Source organism: Callithrix jacchus, chromosome 1, assembly GCF_049354715.1.
Source record: "Callithrix jacchus isolate 240 chromosome 1, calJac240_pri, whole genome shotgun sequence".
Taxonomy (NCBI): Eukaryota; Metazoa; Chordata; class Mammalia; order Primates; family Cebidae; genus Callithrix; species Callithrix jacchus.
In genome coordinates, this window is record NC_133502.1 from 77,770,492 (window position 1) to 77,790,533 (window position 20,042).

At 42.9% G+C, this 20,042-nt stretch overlaps 1 long non-coding RNA gene across 1 annotated transcript; it reads left to right on the top strand.

The window, feature by feature from the left end:
* Positions 1 to 7,763: 7,763 nt before the first annotated feature.
* LOC118151575 (uncharacterized) lies at positions 7,764 to 18,790 on the top strand. Its single transcript, XR_004739961.3, has 3 exons — positions 7,764 to 8,079; positions 17,100 to 17,190; positions 18,073 to 18,790. It is a non-coding gene; the product is annotated as an uncharacterized LOC118151575 (long non-coding RNA).
* Positions 18,791 to 20,042: the final 1,252 nt, after the last annotated feature.

The window sequence follows — 20,042 nt, forward strand, 5'->3', positions numbered from 1 at the left end:
GGGTTGGGGGCTGCTGACCCTCCCTCCTCTCGCCAGAAGGGAGGGCCTCCCTCGTCCTCAGCCGCCTGCCGGGAGAGCAGGCCGCAGCCCCGGAGCCCCTTCCCCGCTCTCCAAAGGCGATCAGAGGCCCCGCCCGGGCCGGAGCGGGGGGCGCCCGGCAGACCCTTGAGGGCGGAATGCGGCGAAGGAGGCGAGCAAGCGGGGCGGGGCGCGGCAAGATCGCCCGGGTCTCTCAGCCCCGCCCAGCCGGCAGCGGCGGAGGAAACTGCGGCGGAGGAGAAGGAGGTGGCGTCGGGGACTGCTCCGCGGCGGCCGCTCTAATAGCATTTATCGGCCACTGTGTCCGCTCTCGCCGCCGCCGCGGCATGTGGCCTCCCTAGTAGCTGGGACCACAGCTGCATGCCACTATGCCTGGATAATTCTTGTATGTTTTGAAGAGATAGGTCTCCCTATATTGCCCAAGATGGTCTCAAACTCCTAGGCTCAAGAGCTCTGCCTGCCTTGGCCTCCCAAAGTGTAGAGATTAGAGACAGTGGCAACTTTAATTTCCCTTCTAAAGGTGGAAAAGTTTGAATATTAATGGAGAGAGAGGAATGGTAGCTGAGTGTAAATAAATGAATAAATGGGTTATAAATTGAGGGAAATTCAATATTACATGAAGACCTTGAAAGAGGTTTGGAGCAAGACACTATACTGTGTCTTATCTCAGTGATCCCAGATGCACGAAAGGGTGAAAGATGTGTGTGCCAAGACCACCAACTTTTGGAGTCTGGCAAGATGGACAGGAAGCCTGCAAATCTGAGTGGCCTTGCCCTGTCAGATATTCATACAGTATGATGGACTGGACTAATTATTAATGACTGAATTGGATTCCACTAAGGTCGCAGTATCTTTTGAGTTGTATGTCCTTTGGTTGTAAGAGACCCTGGTTCAAAGGCCAGGGGTGGACTGTGATTGTTCTTCAACCCAATTCCTGACTTACAACTCCTAAAATCCTTAGAAACACCAAAATGATGTGGGTTTTTTTTTTGTATGCTAATTAGTTGACTGGTGGCTGGTAACCCCTAGGTAGCTTCAGGATAGGGGCTGGTCACCAGACAAACAAAGGCAGAGTTAGGATTGGGACTTTCAGCCCTGTCAGGGGAGGGGAGAGACATCTAAGGCTAAGCTGATCACAAGTGGTCATAGTTTAATCAGTCATGCCTACGTAATAAAACTTCCATAAAAACCCGAAAGGACAGGGTTCGAAGAGGTGGTGAATCCAGGAAGAGCATGGAAGCTCCACACTCCTTACCCCATACAGTGCCCCATGCGTTTCTTCATCTGTATCCATTGTGATATCCTTTATTATAAATGGGCAAATGTAAATAGGTGTTTCCTTTAGTTCTGTGAGCTGCTGTAGCAAATTAATCAAACCCAAAGAGGGAACCCCATGGGAATCCCATCTTGAAGCCAGTTGTTCAGAAGTTCTGGAGGACTAGACTTGTGACTGGTGTCTGAAATGGGACAGCCTTGTGGGACTGAGCCTCTGACCTGTGGGATTTGAGGTTATTTCCGTGTCAATAATGCCAGAATTGAACTGGGAGACGCCCAGATGGTGTCCACTGCAGCAGTGATGGCTTGTTTGCTGGTGGGGCGAAATCCATGTACATTTGATCCACAGAAGTCTCCTGTGTTGATTGCTGTTGTTGAGAGAGTAGAAAAAGCACTCTGAGCTTGTGTGTTTTTTCCATACTTATACTATTTTAATGCACTAGAGAAGTGCGTAACTTTATTCAGGGAAACACCCTCGATACCCATAAAATCATGAGAGCTGTCTCCTGTCCCTTCAGGATGGTCCTCTGCCAGTTTTCTTCTATTTTAAAACTCACTGTCATAGAAAACTCTCCGCTCCAAGGATTCCACATGGACCTTTAAATCAATTTGAAGTCTTCTAAGAAGGATAATAGAATTGTCAGCTATGCTCCCAATTCCACTTTGGAAAAGGGAGTAGGTGTGAAGTAGAGGGTCTTGAGGTGTCCATGAAGATATCTCATCCCCTGATAGAAGGAATCTTAGAAGCTATGGCCACCTACTTTTCTCCAGGTCTCATCAGGAAAGAGTGAAGCCTGAGTGATATTACATAAAATACACCATGCTACACATTGTCTCAGAAGACATTCTGACCAAGGCTACTGGTGCTGCCTTTCTTTCTCTTTCTTTTCTTTTCTTTCTTTCTTTCTCTCTCTCTTTCTTTCTTTTTTTTCTTTCTTTCTCTTTCTTTCTTCTTTCTTTCTTTTTCCTTTTTTCTTTCTTTCCCTTTCTTTCTTTCTCCTCTCTTCTTCTTTCTCCTTCCTTCCTTCCTTTCTTTCTCTCTTTCTTTCTTTCAGAAAGAGTCTTGCTCTGTCACCCAGGCTGGAGTGCAGTGGCGCAATCTCTACTAACTGCGACCTCCACCTCCCAGGTTCAAGCGATTCTCCTGTCTTAGCCTCCCAAGTAGCTGGAACTACAGGCGGGCACCACCACATCTGGCTAATTTTTGTATTTTTAGTAGAGACGGGGTTTTACCATGTTGCCCAGACTGGTCTCGAACTCCTGACCTCAAGTAATTCATTCCACCTTAACCTCTCATAGTGCTGGGATTATAGGCATGGGCCACTGTGCTTGGCCATCCTGGCACCTTTCGTCATGGATGGAACGTGCTTTGCTGATTCAGGTTTTCTGCCCTAATCATGTGTCGGGTGACTCTGCTCTAGTTCACCCTATTGTGACCTGGTGTCTGGTCTCCATTTTCAAGGAGTCTTATCACTTGCACCATGGAACCCCAGACTCCTGCACAGCGACTCCTGTTGGTGATTTCCAAATCATGGGTGAGGTTCCCACTCAGGGATAACAGGTTATGGTGTGAATGGGGCAGCTGTTGGAGGCCTGCAGCCTTGGAAGTTTCAACCCAAATGCCATCACTGCCTTAGAGTTCCTCCTCAAGGACAAAGCATCTATTTTAACAAATGAGTAAAGAAGCCATCTGCTGTCCACCTCCAAAGGTAGCAGAAAATATCTAACATCATAAGAGGCATCAAATAACACACACTATTCTATTTTAGATCTAATATCATACTATGGACACCTTTCTTTGTCGATATATGTAGAGCATTCTACTGTTAGACCACATCATAATTCATTTAACAATCTCCTTTTCTCCTGTTCATGAACATTTAGATGTATTTTTACTTACAAACAACACTGCAATAAATATCTTTATGCATGTGTTCTTATAGATGTGTGAAAATATTATTATAAAACTAATATCTGGGCTGGGCATGGTGGCTCATGCCTGTAATCCCAACATTTTGGGAGGCTGAGGTAGGCGAATCACCTAAGGTCAGGAGTTCAAGACCAGCCTGACCAACATGGCAAAACCCCATCTCTACTAAAAATACAAATATTAGCCAGAGGTGGTGGCACATGCCTGTAATCCCCACTATTGGGGAGGCTGAAGCAGGAGAATTACTTGGACCCAGGAGGTGGAGGTTGCAGTGAGCCAAGATTGCACCATTGTACTCCAGCCTGGGCAAGAAGAGTGAAACTCCGCTTAAATAAATAAATAAATAAAACATATCTGGAAATGAAACTACTTGCTGAAAAAAGTTATTTTAACATGTACTCCCTCTGTAGTTAAAGAGAATGTCTGTAACCCTCACAAATAATGAATCAGCTCACTTTATAAGCAGAACATGACCTAATAGCTCTGGTTTGTTTTTTTTTTTTTTTTGAGACGGACTCTCCCTCTGTCACCCAGGCTGGAGTGCAGTGGTGCGATCTTGGCTTACTGCAACCTCCGCCTCCTGGGTTTAAGTGATTGTCCTGCCTCAGCCTCCCTGAATAGGCCCATGCCACCATGCCCAGCTAATTTCCTTTTCTTGTATTTTTAGTAGAGACAAGGTTTCACCATATTGGCCAGGCTGGTCTCGAACTCTTGACCTCAGGTGATCTGCCCACCCTGGCCTCCCAAAGTGTTGGGATTACAGGCATGAGCTACTGCACTCGGCTGATGTTTTTTATACAAAATTGAGGGGCTGTACATACATAATTGGCATGAATTTAATTTAATTCACTCCTCACAACATCACACCAAGTAGGAATTGCTAATTCATTCTACAGCTGAAAAGCAAAAAGTGAGTTAGCTGTGTGTCCTTAGGTAAATAATTTATGTTCTCTCTGCTTCTAATCCCCCAGCAGAGAAGAATAAATGGCAACATCTTCCTTCTCTACCACAGAGGCATGATGATCAGTTTTGTTTGTTAATTTGGGTGAGTTACAGTTCACAGTTATTCAGTCAAACACAAATCTAGGTGGTTTGCCTGGATTTTGTAGATATAATCCAAGTCCATATTAGTTGGGTTTAAATAAAGATCATTCCAGATAATCTGGGTGGGTCTGATTCAATGAGTTGAAATATTTTAAGAGCAAGGCTGATGCTTCCCTGGGGAAGAAGAAATTCCATTCATGGACTTGGCTGTCCTGGACAGTCCCAGCATGGTTTTCCTGAGAGGCCGCCCTGCAGATTCTGAACTTGCCTAGCCAGGCCCCACAATTCCATAAATCTTGTAATGTATATCTCCCACTGCTCTACCTCTCTGAGCACAATGGGGATGTGTTAAAAACTAAAGTACTATATATATGCAAGGTATTTTATGGTCCCTCTGGATTGTGTGAGAACACAGTTTATAGTTTCAGTGTGCTGGGGAGGAGGGCAAGATAGAAAGACTGAGAAGATCTCTTGTTGCGCGCTGCAGCCGACTGAGTCTTATCTGGAGAGCAAGTCATGGTGGTGGTTCTAGAAAGGACTCTGCAGACACAGACTAAAGCTGGCGTCAGACCCTGTGTCATGGTCTAGATTCTCTGGAAAGAAAGAAGAAAGAGAGAAAGAAAGAAAAAAGGAAAGAAAGAAAGAGGGAGAGAAAGAAAGAGGGAAAGGAAGGAAGGAGAGAGAGAAAGAAAAGGAGGGAAGGAGGAAGGGAGAGGGGGGAGGGAGGGGAAGGAAGGAAGGGAAGAGAGAAAGAGAGAGAGAGCTAGAAGGAGGGAAAGAGGGAGAGAGGGAGAGGGAGGGAGGGGAAGGAAAGAAGGAAGGAAGGAAGGAAGGAAGGAAGGAAGGAAGGAAGGAAGGAAGGAAGGAAGGAAGGAGAAAGATAAAAGAAAGAGAAAGAAAGACAAGACTGAAAAAACACAGGTCCGAATGCTGGAATGTGGCTTAATCTCTAGCAGGCTGCATATTTAATAATAATAATAATAATAATCTCTTTGGAACTCCATTTTCTCATTTATGAAATGTAAGAGGTGGGAGTTGGATCAGATGGTCTCTAAGGACCTTTTCATTAGAGCTAAAAAGGCTAGGCTATGTGTTTGCTTAATATCCATGATTAGGCCTTAAAATCTTTTTTTATTGCCAGCTTTATTGAGTATTATTTACATGCAATGAAATTCACCAAATTTAAGTACACAGGTTGATGAGTTTTGAATACATACATGCAAAATGCATACAATTGTGTCATCACCAGCACCATCACAATCATGATTTAGAATATGAGTCTCCTCCCCCAAGCTTGGCCCCTGCCAGACACCGATCAGCTCTGTCCCTATGGCTTTGCCTTTATTAGAATCTCATCGGATGGATGTATGAATTTTTTTGTGTCTGGCTTCCTTCACTTAGCACAAAGCTTCTGAGACTCATGTCTGATCATTTGTGTGTTTGGTTATAACTTCACATTGGCTATTGTATATCTTCTAAAATAGACAGTTTATGTCCTTTGCCCATTTATTATTGGGTCATTGATTTTTTTCACTGGAGATGTATGGAAGCATATATTTTGAAAGGCAATGAATAATATGAAAGTTGATTTTATTTTCCTAAATCTTCTTGAGTGCATCTTGTCCCATAAAATTCCCCACTTGGAGCCACCAGTGGCTGGAGGCGCCAGTCTTCTTTCTCTCTCTGCCACCCTGGAGGTGCTTGCTCCATTCCACTGCCCAGGTTGCCACAGAGGAGCACACCCTGGTGCCCCACACTGACCTGATTCTTACCAGTGTCCAGGCTGGACAGAGGCTGGGTCATCGAAGGAGAGGACAGAGCAACAGCTTCTACCCTGCTCCTTGGCTCCCATCTTTGGGTGGTTTCCCCAGCTGCAGAGTTAAAGACTCTGGCCTTTGTCATTGTCCCTGAGTCTGTGCTCCTGGTCCTGGGCCCAGAGACCCCACAAAGCCAAATGGGCAAGAGGGGCTCTCCATCTCATTACATTCTGCTTCCTTACTGGCTGCAAACACTCAGGAAAACTTACAGGGCTGGGGATTCTCCACCGAGGCTACTTTCAAATCCTTAACAAAAAAGAATGCTAGACAAATCTGTGGGGCTGGGGGAATGGGAAATGTACTTGAACAAACACGAAGATTATTCCAGCCCCACTCACCCCCAGAGGCTAACTGAACCCCAACCCTATTTCTCCCCGTTCCTAGCCTGCACCGTTAGGACATGGTGCTGAGAAGGGCCCATCATCTCTCAATGCCCTGCACTGGGCAGCAGTGAGGCAGGGAGGCCTTGATCCTACGGCACTGGGACAGGCGTGTGCTTGGATACCTAGGGAAATGCTGTGGCCCACAAGGACAGGTCTGCGTGGGGGTCATTGATGGGCAGCACCCTTCAGGTGCACACCCAGTTAAGCAGACTGTCACATGCCAGCCTCTGCACCCTATCACTAAGTGCACAGTCTCTGGGGGAAAATATATCTTGTTTTCCACACAGCTGACTGACCACACACTGAAGACACACAACCTGTTTATAAACTGGGACTCCGCTATTGGAATCTTAGAGAAAACTTGAGTGTGCTTCTCAGGCAGGAGTTTACCCTTTAAGCGGAGAAAAAATGGATTTTGTGGCTCAGTTTTTCTTTCTATTCTAACTCTATCTAGTCCAAAATGGAATTGAGAAGGAATGAAACAGCAAGAAACTCTGTGAAATTAGAATAGCAACAATGGAAGAACATTGTCTTGGTTCAACTTCAGGGGCCACCTAAGATCTCTTATTAAGAGATATTAAGTGGAAAGCAATTGCATAGTAGCCTTCCCATGGTAATTCCAAATTTGTTTGTATTTCAGAATGTCTTTCTAGGATGCTCCAAAATCCCCATGAAGCTTTTCCTAGAATCTGCAAATTCTGAGTCTTTAGAGACTTGCCGGTCACTTGCTGGACAGGGCATCTGTAAAAGGGTTCTGGGGAATTTGACTCAGTGTTCAGCCAAGATCCTTCCAAACCTTTAGGGTCTGATTCTGGGATTCCCAAGGGGACCTGGAGCCTTTCTCAACACCTTCCATGTGGAAGAGCATCTGCTTCATCCTCTGTTGCAACACAAAGAACCATTGTGAAGCTCCGTGGTGAATTTCAATGAGTTTATTCCACCACATACAGCTCAGGCAGGCATGGATTTATAGGTATGCTTGTGCTATGTTTCATATTCAAATGTATAGTTCCAACAGTTTACTTTATCAGCTGTGGCCTTTGTCTTCCTTGTGTTCTGTCAAGCATCAAATGCAGTGTCATCTCTGTGTGGGTGCTCTGCAAATGCTAATTGGTGGTGACAAACATAATGATGTTGACAAATGGCCCCATAAAACTGATGAATCATTCGGTTGGAGAGTCCCAGGTTTGGCAGTTATGTAATGTCGCTTCACCAAACAGGTAATGTTTCATACCTCAGAGCAAGACGGAACATTCTGCCTGCCAGGGCCTCATTCATTTCTATTCACAGCCAAAAAAGCTTCTCTGATGAGTAGAACTTTTTTTTTTTTTTAAAGAAAACATCAACCTGGTAGGCAGATGTTTCGTGTTAGAGATACAGCTGTTTGCTTTGATTCAGGCTTCTACCAAAACTGCTGCTCAAACTCCCACACCAGTTGGCAGTCAACTCAACAAACAGGAAGGAGCAAGAGGCTGAATCAGATCATAGAACAAATAAATGAATTCATGTGAGTCTTAACACCTCAATGATATTGTTCCCACCTTCCTGTGCAAAGGTATGGACATCTTAAAATAAGGAGGCCATGGAGTAGGTAAGTTTTTGGTTAACCAAAAATTTGACAGTTTTTGACCTCCAAAAGCACAATTTTATATGGTTCAACCTAATGAAAGATTTAAGAATTCTCAGAATGTATATATTTCAGTATAGGTGTCTGTTAATATAAAATTTAGCATACTCCTAATACTTGCTTCCTGGAAAATTCATGCTTATTCTTACTTGGTATCCCATTTTAGGTATTTCACATGTTTTCTAAAAATTCAAAGTCAAAAATTTTAATTGAAAATTAGAATTTTAAACAGAATTTTTTTTCCTTTGCTACAGAATCTAAAATCCAGTACATTTTCCAAATTGGTGCAAGTTGTGCAGATTTGACCCACTGTCCTGTGATATTCAGTTTACACAATCATGTTCAACTTTTTTATTTTTGAGACAGAGTCTCTCTCTCTCTGTCACCCAGGCTGGAGTGCAGTGGCATGATCACAGCTCACTGCAACCTCTGCTTCCCAGGTTCAAGCTATTCTACTGCCTAAGCCTCCTGAGGAGCTGGGATTACAGGCACATGCCACCACGCCTGGCTAATTTTTGTATTTTTAGTAGAGACAGGGTTTCACCATGTTGTTCAGGCTGGTCTCGAACTCCTGACCTTGTGATCTGCCAGCCTCGGCCTCCCAAAGTGCTGAGACTACAGGTGTAAGCCACCACACCTGGCCATGAACAATTTTTAAAATGTGATTTTTGTTTGTTTTTTGAGACAGGTTCTTACTCTGTCACCCAGGATGAAGTGCAGTGGTGTGATCTCAGTTCACTGCCGCCTTGACCTCCTGGGTTCCAACAATCCTTCTACCTCAGCCTCCTGAGGAGCTGAGACTACAGGTGTGTGACACTGCACTTGGCTAATTTTTATAATTTTTGTAGAAATGGGGTTTGCCATGTTGCCCAGGCTGGTCTGAAACTCCTGAGTTCAAGCAATTTGCCCACCTCAGCTTCCCAAAATGCTGGGATTACAGATGTGAGCCACCACACCCAACTGTGAATCCTTTTGATAAGATATGCTCTCTCCAGTTGCCAAAGTCCTCTATGCTATCTACAGATTTGCTTGAACATTTGCATGTTCCTATTGGGCCCTCCAGTATTTCAATTTTTCACCTCTGTCTTAGATGACACTGATATCTCATTGCTCCTCCTCCAATGTGATGAAACTTTGATGAAGTCAAGGTGTTAGGAGGAGAAGCCATACTTCCTCCAGGGATTCCCCCTTATGGCTCCTATTTTTTCTCAGAATGAGAGCAAAAGGAGACAAGATTCCAGGAGAAGATGCTCAGGTTCTCTTAAATCCAAAAGATGCAAATTAAAAAAAGGTGTCTTCTTATTTTTAACCTATAAGTTTTATAAAAGTAAATAGATTAAATAATATTTAGGTTTGGTGAGAGTGTGGAGAAATGGGTCCCCTCATTTACTGGTAAATTGATGTAATTTTTTTGACCAAAAAAATTGGGAATGTTTATGCTTTTTAAAAAATACATATTGTTTGCCTCAATGAATCCACTTATAGTCTTCAAAAGTAGTCACACAAGCATGGATGTTACATACTTCACATATTCAAAGATTTTTCTTGTAGCATAGTTTATAATAGAAAAAAACTGAAAAGAACCTATAAGTTTATTGATAAAGAGATTTTAAATTATGGTTACATATGATGGTTAAACAGAATGAGTTGTATCTGTGTAGATAGTTGTATCTGTGTGTAATGAAAAGGTGTGCAGGACAACTGTAAGTGCAAAAAAACAAAGTTCAGAGCAATGTTTATAGTATGATCCTATTAAAAAACAAAACAATAATACTTTGGTTGGCAAAACTCTTCTTCATAAATAAGGGAGAGATAAAGACTTCTGCAGAAAAACAGAGGGAGGGAGTTCATTACCACTAGACTTGCCTTATAAGAAATACTAAAAGGAGTTCTTCAAATTGAAAATGAAAGGCTGCTCATTAGTAATATGAAAACATATGAAAGTGTAAAATTTATTGGTAAAGGTAAATATGTAGTCAAAAATACAAAAAAACTCTACAATAACCCATTAAGTGATACACAATATAAAAAGATGTAAAGTGCAACATCAAAAACAGAATGTGTATGTGTGTGTGCAGAGCTTTTATACAGGATCAAAGTTAAGTTGTTACTAGCTTAAAATGGGTTAGTATAACTATAAGATGTTTTAATATGCCTCATAGCAATCATGAAGCAAAAACCTACAGCAAATACAGTAAGATGAAGGGAAAGGAATCAAAGCACATCACTACTGAAAAGCCTCAAATCACAAATGAAGACAGCAAGAAAGGAAAGTAAAAGGGCTGCAAAACAACCACAAAACAATGAACAAAATGACAAGAATCACTCCTTCTCTATCAATAGTTACTTTAAATGTAAATGGACTAAATTTGCTGATCAAAAGACACAGGATGGTTATATGGATTTAAAAAATACAAAAACAAGGCCAGGCACAATGGCTCACACCTATAATACCAGCACTTTTGGGTTCATTTTGGGTGGATTGCTTGAGGCCAGGAGTTCTAGACCAGCCTAAGCAACATGGTGAAACCCTGTCTCTACTAAAAATACAAAACTTAGCTGGGTGTGCTGGCAAATGCCTGTAGTCACAGCTACTCAGGAGGCTAAAGCAGGAGAATTGTTTGAACCTGGGAGGCTGAGTTGCAGTGAGTCGAGATTGTGCCACTGCACTCCAGCCTGGGAGACAGAGTAAGACTGAGTCTTAAAAAAAAGAAAGAAAAGGCTGGGTGTGGTGGCTCATGCCTATAATCCCAGCACTTTGGGAGACTGAAGCGGGTGGATCATGAGATCATGAGACCATCCTGGCCAACATAGTGAAACCCCATCTCTACTAAAAATACAAAAATTAGCTGGGCATGGTGGTGTGCCTGTAGTCCCAGCTACTTGGGAGGCTGAGGCAGGAGAATTGCTTGAACCCAGGAGGCGGAGGTTGCAGTGAGCTGAGATTGCGTCACTGCACTCCAGCCTGGCGCCTGGCAACGGAGCAAGACTCTGTCTCAAAAAAATAAAAACAAAAAAGGAAGAAAGAAAAGACAAGACCCAAAAATAAGTTGCTGCAAGAAACTCGCTTCACTTTTAAGGGTGCGCACAGACTGAACATGATGGGATGAACAAAGATATTCTGTGCAAATGGAAAGCAAAGAGCACGGGGTAATTATACAGATAAAATAGGCTTTAAGTCAAAAACTAGGAGGTCATTATGCAATAATAAAGGATTCAATTCATAAAGAGGATGGAACAATTGTTAACAATATGCACTCAACATCAGGTACACATACATATAAAGCAAATATTCACAGATCTAAAGCGGGGAGTAGACAGCAGAGGCTTCAGTGCTCCACTTTCAACAATGGATAGATCATTCAGACATGAAAACAGTAAGAAAATATTAGACTTGAACTAAACTTCAGACCAAATGGACTTAACAGACATATATAGAACATTCCATCCAATGGCAACAAAATGCACATCTTCTCAAGTACACATGGAACATTCTCCAGGACAGAGCAAATGCTGGCCCCAAAGCAGAGGCTAATAAATTTGAGAAGATATAGCTCATATCAAGTATCTTTATGTACCACAATAGTATGAAACTAGAAGTCAATAACAGGAGAAAAACTGGAAAATTCACAGATACATGGAAATTGAACAACATGCTTCTAAGCAATCAATGGGTAAAGGAAGAAATCAAAGGGGAAAATACAAACATTTGGAGACAAACAAAAATGGAAACAAAACATACTAAAACTTAGGAGATGCAGCAAAAGCAGTTCTAAGAGAGAAATTTATAGCAAGAAACACTTGCATTAAAAAAGAAGAGGCCAGGCATGGTGGCTTACCCCTGTAATCCTAGCATTTTGAGAGGCCAAGGTGGGTGAATCACTCAAGCTCAGCTGTTTGAGACCAGCCTGGGTAACATAAGAGATCTCTATCTCTACAAAAAACAAACAAACATAAAACATAAAATTAGCTGGGTGCTGTGGTACAAGCCTGTCATCCTAGTTACTCAGGAGGCTGAGGTGGGAGGATCACTGGAGCCTGGGAGGTCAGGGCTGCAGTGAGCCAAGATTGTGCTGCTGCACTCCAACCTAGGCAGCAGAGTGAGACCATGTCTCAAAAAAAAAAAAAAATTTGGATTTGATGGTTCTGTGGAAAACAAAAGAAGTGAGGTATATGCCACCACGTACAGCTAATTTTTGTAATTTTAATAAATTTTAGTAGAGATGGGATTTCACCATACTGGTCTGGCTGGTCTTGAACTCTGGACCTCAGGTGATCCACTTGCCTCAGCCTCCCAAAGTGCTGGGATTACAGTGTGAGCCACCATGCCCTGCCACAAATCAGATTTTTAAAGCAGCATAAATCCCGTGGGTTAAACTTCGCTTTTGACCCAACATCCCTTCCTAAGTGCCTTCTGTAGTTCCAGCTCAGTAGGGAGACCATGGAGTAATTATGAGATTTGTTTTAAAACTTTTTTTTCCATTTTTATAAATAGGTCAATATTAAACTTTTATAAATTTAACTTATGGCAATTTACTTTTTTCTTTCTTAAAGGAAAATATACCTTAAATTTTTTTAGCAGTGTGAAATATACACAGTAGAAATTCTGTTATTCTCTGTTATTAGTACATAAATGGAAATACATTGTTTCCCATACTGGTGTGTTTCTACAAATATTAAAGGAGGAGAAAAGCTAATATACTTTCAAGTTTACCAAATACGGTGTGTATTCAAGTAACACATGATAAGCTTATCAAAATTGTGCAAAATATTTGAACTAACTTAATTTGATTTTAATTATTATGTTCAAAAGCTTGGGATATTAGATATTATTTTGCATCTGTAACTAACTGTGATCCTCATTTCTTGTAATTTCTTGTGCTTGTATATTACTTGTTCTTAATAGATTTTACTTTTGGAAACAAGACTTTCTTGAGGTCAGTTTGGTTTTGCTGTTAATTTACTTGTTTGACTTTATAATTTCATTTAGTTTTGCAGATTAGAAAGCTTTTCATAAATCCCCTCACAGACAAAGAGGAGAACTTGCCACTATTTTATTTCCCTCATAGGAAGACATACTGGAAAGAAAATGTTTAGCATTTTAGTACAGTGTAGCTGTTGCAAACAGTTCATGACTTGATCTTCATTTGGAAATCTGTACTGACAAGGACTAAGTTTAAGGATTGTATAAATCATTAAAGTTGTGGTCGTTTCATACGAAGGTTGATAGAAAATATTTTTGTCCTAAGTTTTATTTGCTGACTTTTTCTGTCAATGAGGGAGGTTGTTGAACACACTGTATATATGGGCTATAGCAAGTAGCTTTGCAGCAGCTCTTACAATGCTTTTAAGTGGGTACCACTTTTTCTGTTTAGAATAATAAAAAACCTATTTTCACAGGTTCCTTAGAGCACGTTTGCTCTCACACACCTTAAAGGCCACTGTTGCAAAGTCCATTTTATCATGCCGAATCTGCATTCTTCCACACACCTGTAGAAAAACCTCAGCACATGCTTTCCACTCTCCTTTGCACCCTTTCCAATTTCTTATTGCAAATCATTTTGATGTAGTACAGAAAACAGCATTTTAAAATGTCCATGTTGCCAGGTGTGGTGGCTCCCGCCTGTAATCCCAGCACTTTGGGAGGCTGATCACCTGAGGTCAGGAGTTCAAGATTAGCCTGACCAACATGGAGAAACGCTATCTCTACTAAAAATACAAATTTGGCTGGGTGTGATGGCACATGCCTGTAACCCCAGCTACTGGGGAGGCTGAGGCAGGGAAATCACTTGAACCAGGGAGGCAGAGGTTGTGGTGAGCTGAGACTGCACCATTGCATTCCAGCCTGGGCAAGAAGAGCAAAACTCCATCTCAAAAAATAAAATAAAATGTCCATGTTAAGAACTGGCCCACTGGTACCAACTCACCTCTATTTTGTCAGTTCATAATTGAAGCTTTTGTTTTTATCGTTTCCAAAAATAAAGTATATTTTTGAAATAATGAATTTAAGAATGAAAAAACAAGTGCGAAAAACACCCAAATTACCATATATGTGTATTTTGATATGCAGATGTAGCAATATGCATGGAGAGTCTAGTAAAGTGGTCTTTAACTGGGGGAGATTTTGGACCCTTCTTGTGGACATTTGGCAATGTCAACAGACATTTTTGATTTTCATGCCTGGGTGAATAGGCCAGGGGTGCTGATAAACAACTCATCACAAAGAATGCACTGGCCTGTAAAACAAAAGGACTGAGGTTGACAAGCCCTGGCTGAAAATTGCTGTAAGAATATTATCAATGATCTCTAGCACTGATAGGGACATTAGGGTGCTGTGTAGGGAACAATTTTTTAATTTTTAAAAATTATTTATTATTTATTTATTTTTAACATTTGAGACAGCATCTCACTATGTCTCCCAGGCTGGAGTGCAGCAGTGCAATCTCAGCTCACTACAACCTCCGCCTCCCAGGCTCAAGCTATCCTCCTGCCTCAGCCTCCTGAGGAGGTGGGACTATAGGCATGCACCACCACATCTGGCTAATTTTTGTTGCCTGAGGCTTCCACAGCACTGGGATTACTGGAGTGAGTTGCTGTGCCAGGCTTATTTTGCTGTAAACAAAGTACTTTTCTTCAGCAGGTAAGTTCCTAGTTTAACACCTCTTCAAAAAATGTAAGAAATGAAAAATTTGAAAAAATCTGGGTTGCTTCTCCACCCCCATTCCTATACTATGTATTGTTGGTTTCTTTATGCACCCTTCCAGATATATTTATGCATATCAAACTATGTAGAAATATAGCTTCTTATTCTTTGTCTTTTCCACCATAAGGTACGTATGGTATTTGGTTTAGCACTTTTTTCTTTAACAATATGCCTGACACTGTTATATTGTTTCTGAAGTCATTTTACAATCATGTATATATATATGTGTGTGTGGGGGTGTGTGTGTGTGTGTGTATGGTTTGAGACAGAGTCTCACTCTGTTCCTTAGGCTAGGCTAGAGGGTAGTGGCACAATATTGACTTACTGTAACCTCTGTCTCCTGGGTTCAAGTGATTCTCCTGCCTCAGCCTCCCAAGTAGCTGGGATTACAGGTATGCACCACCACACCCAGTTGATTTTTTGTATTTTTAGTAGAGATGGGGTTTCGCCACGTTGGCTTGGCTGGTCTCGAACTTCGAACCTCAGGTGATCCACCTGCCTCAGCCTCCCAAAGAGCTGGGATTACAGGTGTGAGCCATGGTGCCAGGGTGTGTGGATGTGAGCGATAGAAGCTGGGGCCTGCAGCTTGTGTGTGTGTGTGTGTGTGTGTGTGTGTGAGCGATGGAAGCGCTATCCTGATGAGTGTTTTTGCTTCAGAATAGCTTCAGATCTTATTGAGTGCAGCCATTCTTGAAAAATATATATTCATTTGAAATTAAACAAACGAGAAATATTGAGGAAGGGAGTTGGAATGGTTGGGAGGGGTTAGTCATTTTCATTCACAAAGATGACTGTTCCACTTCTAGCAGCTGGGAAGCTAAAGAATAATTTCAAAATTGAGACGAGAGTAGCTATTGCAGGCATAGAAGTATGTACCAGTAGATGATGAATTTGCCTACTCAGTATTGATATTGCTGTATTAAGAATGATAATTCCATGTCTTTAGACACTAGTGCTTCTTTATCCAGGAATAGCTCTCTAAAGCACTCCGGTGTTACATGCTCACATATCTGCTCCTACTCACTGCACTGAACTTAGAGGGTCCACGTGCCCAAAGAGCAGGGCACTGAGGGCAGCCTCTTGCCAAGAGCCAGTGGAAACTGAGGCCCTCACTCCTTCAGCCCCGTGGAACTGAAATTCTGCCGACAACCGATTCTTCCCTGGTGCAGCCTATCACACATCTGGATTACAGCTTCAGGGAGGCCCCTGAGAAGAGGACTTGCTAAGCTGTGCCTGGACCTCTCACTCATAAACACTGTGTGATAAGAAATGTGTTGTAATTTTTATGCAGCAATAGATAACTATCACAGTTGTGAAATCACCGCTTTTGATAACGACTAAGAGCCAAACCAGGTGCCAATCACCAAAATTTCCTTGTCAAGGAGGGCACCCTACTGTCATTCTACTGGGGAATAGAACATGGCGCATACTTCCTGAGTTTCAAGGAATCAGGAAACAGAATTGCGTCCACTGCAAGCTGGGGCCTGCAGCGTGTGTGTATGTGAAACGAGTGAGCTGGGGCCTGCAGCATGTATGTATGTGAGAGGTGTGAGCTCGGGTCTGCAGGGTGTATGTATGTGAGAGGTGTGAGCTCGGGTCTGCAGCATGTGAGTATGTGAGAGGTGTGAGCTCGGGTCTGCAGGGTGTATGTATGTGAGAGGTGTGAGCTTGGGTCTGCAGCATGTGAGTATGTGAGAGGTGTGAGCTCGGGTCTGCAGGGTGTATGTATGTGAGAGGTGTGAGCTCGGGTCTGCAGCATGTGAGTATGTGAGAGGTGTGAGCTCGGGTCTGCAGCATGTGAGTATGTGAGAGGTGTGAGCTCGGGTCTGCAGGGTGTGTGTATGTGAGAGGTGTGAGCTCGGGTCTGCAGGGTGTGTGTATGTGAGAGAAGCTGGTGTCTGCAGAGGGTATACACTGTGAGTGATGGAAGCGCTATCCTAATGTGTGTTTTTGCTCCCGAATAGCTTCAGATCTGGAGTGTAGCTCTTCTTGAAATATTTTTGGGAATAGATAGCAGTGATGGCTGTGCAACGTTGTAGATGTTGTTAATGCCACTGAATTGTACACTTAAAATATTTATAATGGCAAATTTTGCATGTTTTTATTAAGACAATATAAATACGAAACAGTGTAGAGTCAAATTCTCAACGTCACAGCACAGTCTCCAGTCTCCAAAGGGAAAAGTGCATGGAAGGCCTGTGTTATTTCAGATCCTGAAGAGTAAATTGGGCAAAAACCAAAAAGCTCAGGTGTTGCCTTATGTTTTTCTTTTTCCCTCCAGGTAGAAAAAAAAGGGGCCCAAACATTCCCAGAAGTGAACCTCAGGTGGACCGAAAATGCTACAAGTTTGTGTTGTTCTCTCCTACAAAAAGGTAGACTAGGTGGGCTGGGACAAAGCTTTAGATAAACTCAAAAAAGAAAAGAAAAACCCTTAAAAACAAAGAAACAAAAAATGTTTAAAAAAAGAAGAAGAAAGAAAAGAACAACCTATTTACAATGTTACTAGAGCCTCCCATCCCCCATTCTAGGCATTTCTTGGTTAACCCTCAGATGCCAATTGCGCTGTTGGAGTTTTGGGTAAATTTGCAATGGAATGGAAAATTTTAAAAACTTGAAATGAAAGGAAGTTTTTAAAAGCTGGCTACTATGGCTACTGCATCTAGATATATGATAAAAAACATATATTCTATGCCTGTAATTTTGTAAATGTTGGAGGAATCATCCTGATCGGTAAAGCTGCCCAAAACAAAACCCAGGATGGTATACAACTGGCTTGCTTGTGGCAGCTGGTGACTGAACTGAAATGCAAGTTTTCGAGTATTAGAAGGGAAATAGGTTTCCATAACTGACAATTGTTGGTATAATTTTCACCTATGGGGACCTCTGAAAAAACAGAGACAACATAAAAAGCAGGCAATCTCTAATTGGAGATTCACTTTTAGAATTTTAAATATTAGTTTTTAGTTCCTATGAGCTCTGGTAAGATCAGATGCCTGCGCCTTAGAGGCTGATAAATTTCTGGCCTCTGAGCATATTTTTGAGTGGGTCCGTTTGGACTCAGCAAGTGACAAGCTAAAAAGCCTTGCTTGTCACTGGGACCAGGAACACCGCTTTCCTGCTCTGCAAGGCTTTGGCTTTGCTTCAGCAGAACAAAAGCTGTTGGCTTTTTGGGGGGAATCCTAACTTACAGATCCTAGTTGCCTGGACCTGACTTTGAGATGAAACCTTACACTATCTGCTGCTGATTCTTTCAGCCTCAGCACAAAGCGTGCTGAAGAAAAAACTTTACAAGCACAATAAACAGAACTCAGACTCTGCTATCAACTCAGATTCGGGCATGCCTGCATGGGATCCCAAACCATGAAAACAGCATGGACGCTGGCTGGAATGCCTGCATCACACACAGATGTCCACAAGAAAGGGCTTGTTCTCTTATGGGACCATCTGCAATCAGGCTTCTGATCAGCTGCATACGTCTGACACAAAAACTAATTGCATTACTAAACTTGTGATTTCTGCCCAAACAAGTTTGGGGTGGACACATCACAGGGACTCTGAACTCCCTGCCCACTCCTGGCAGGTTGGACTCTTGACCCACTTTGGAATTATGTCTCTTGCCACTGTCGGCTGATTATTTTATTTGGCTTTCCTGGTTACTTGTAGCTCACAACACCTGTCTCTCCTGGTATACACACTTCAGAAAAGCAAGTTGATCTGTGTAAACCCATTTTGAATTTTTTTTAAATTCAGGATTTTGTCCTAATTTCTGAACACGGCATGTCTTTTCACTTAAATTGCTTAATAATGTTTTCCTGTGACAATGTGTTTATTCCTCTTGCAGATGATCCTTCCTGACAACATGTTTGAATAAAAGCAGAGTATGATTTCAAAAATATAGAGTTATGATTGCTGAAAAGGACACACCGATTTTGCAATAAGAAAAACAAAATCCTAGTGACTGGAAGGTACAGGAAGGGGGAAGGCATTTGTGACCTTTGTTGTTCAACACTGTTCCGCAAAGCTTTCTTCTCCTTGGAAGAAAAACTCCCTGTGCTGCCTTTCCTAGCTGCGGAGAATGTTTTGAATTCAGCTGACTGCTGAGGCAAAATTACTGGACAGGGCAGACTATTGTCAAAGAAAACCAGTGTCAGACAGAAGTTAAAGCAGCAAAGGCAAATTTTATTCAGAAACTATTGCAGTTGTGGAAGACAGACATCAGCACGGAACTGGGCTCTATTCCAAATAGAATAAGCACAAGTAGGAATTTATGGCCAAGGGACGGGAGTCACTGGGCAGACAATTACTAAGAGGGAGCATCAAGGATAAGGAGAACTCTGGTTAAACCAACTTAACAGATTGTCTCTCTCTCTCTCTCTCTCTCTGGCTGGAGCAAAACTTTACTGTTCAGAGGCTCTGCTGGGCCACAGGTCCTCAGGATACCAGGCCGGTCTGGCCTCCTCTAAGGCATTTAATAATATTAGTAATTAAACAGCAAAGCTCATCCCCCAACTGTAATGTACAATAGAGGTCCTGTTGTGACATTCCTGAGGGGGTCTGATACACAAGAAGCAGAGGGGGCCCCCTGATGCAGAGGGGGTTAAGACCACAAAGGAAATGGAGAAGGCATATGGTTTGGGGGCAGCTGGCCTGGTCCAGGAACCTGGCTCGGGCCATGCCAGCCCCTTCCCCTCCCCTGTGCTCTGTGGGTCTGGAAGGACCCGCGGGAGACCTTAGGAATGGGGATGCCTGAGGGTTTACGGTCTGGCTGTGTGTCCATCCTACCCGGTGCTCGGGTCCTCGAGTGTTCTGGGCCAGCGAGGGGGCTCCCAGGCGCATCTAGTAGCCACCTTCCTGGCACCCTTCCTTCATTGGAGGAGGAGCTGGATAAGGCTTGACTGCAGGCCGGGCAACCCGTTGCCCTTAAGGTCAGAGTCCCCAGGTTGGCCACATTTGCCACACAAGACAAGGAGGGACGAAGAGGAGAAACCGGAGGAACAGTAGGCCGAGTCAGGTGCTAGAGGGTCTGGGGCTGGAGCCCCGTTCTGGGCTGGTCCAGTGGGGATCCCGCTAGCAACAGCCTCAAGGGTCCCGGCGAGGGCCAGGATCTCCTCTTCCCAGCGGCAGAGCAGCTGCTCGGGTGTGTGCGGAAGACGCTGGCGGGTGTGGTGCTAAACTCTAAACTGGTGCTGGAGACCGGGAAAGCTGGGGTGCTTCAGGGCGGCGG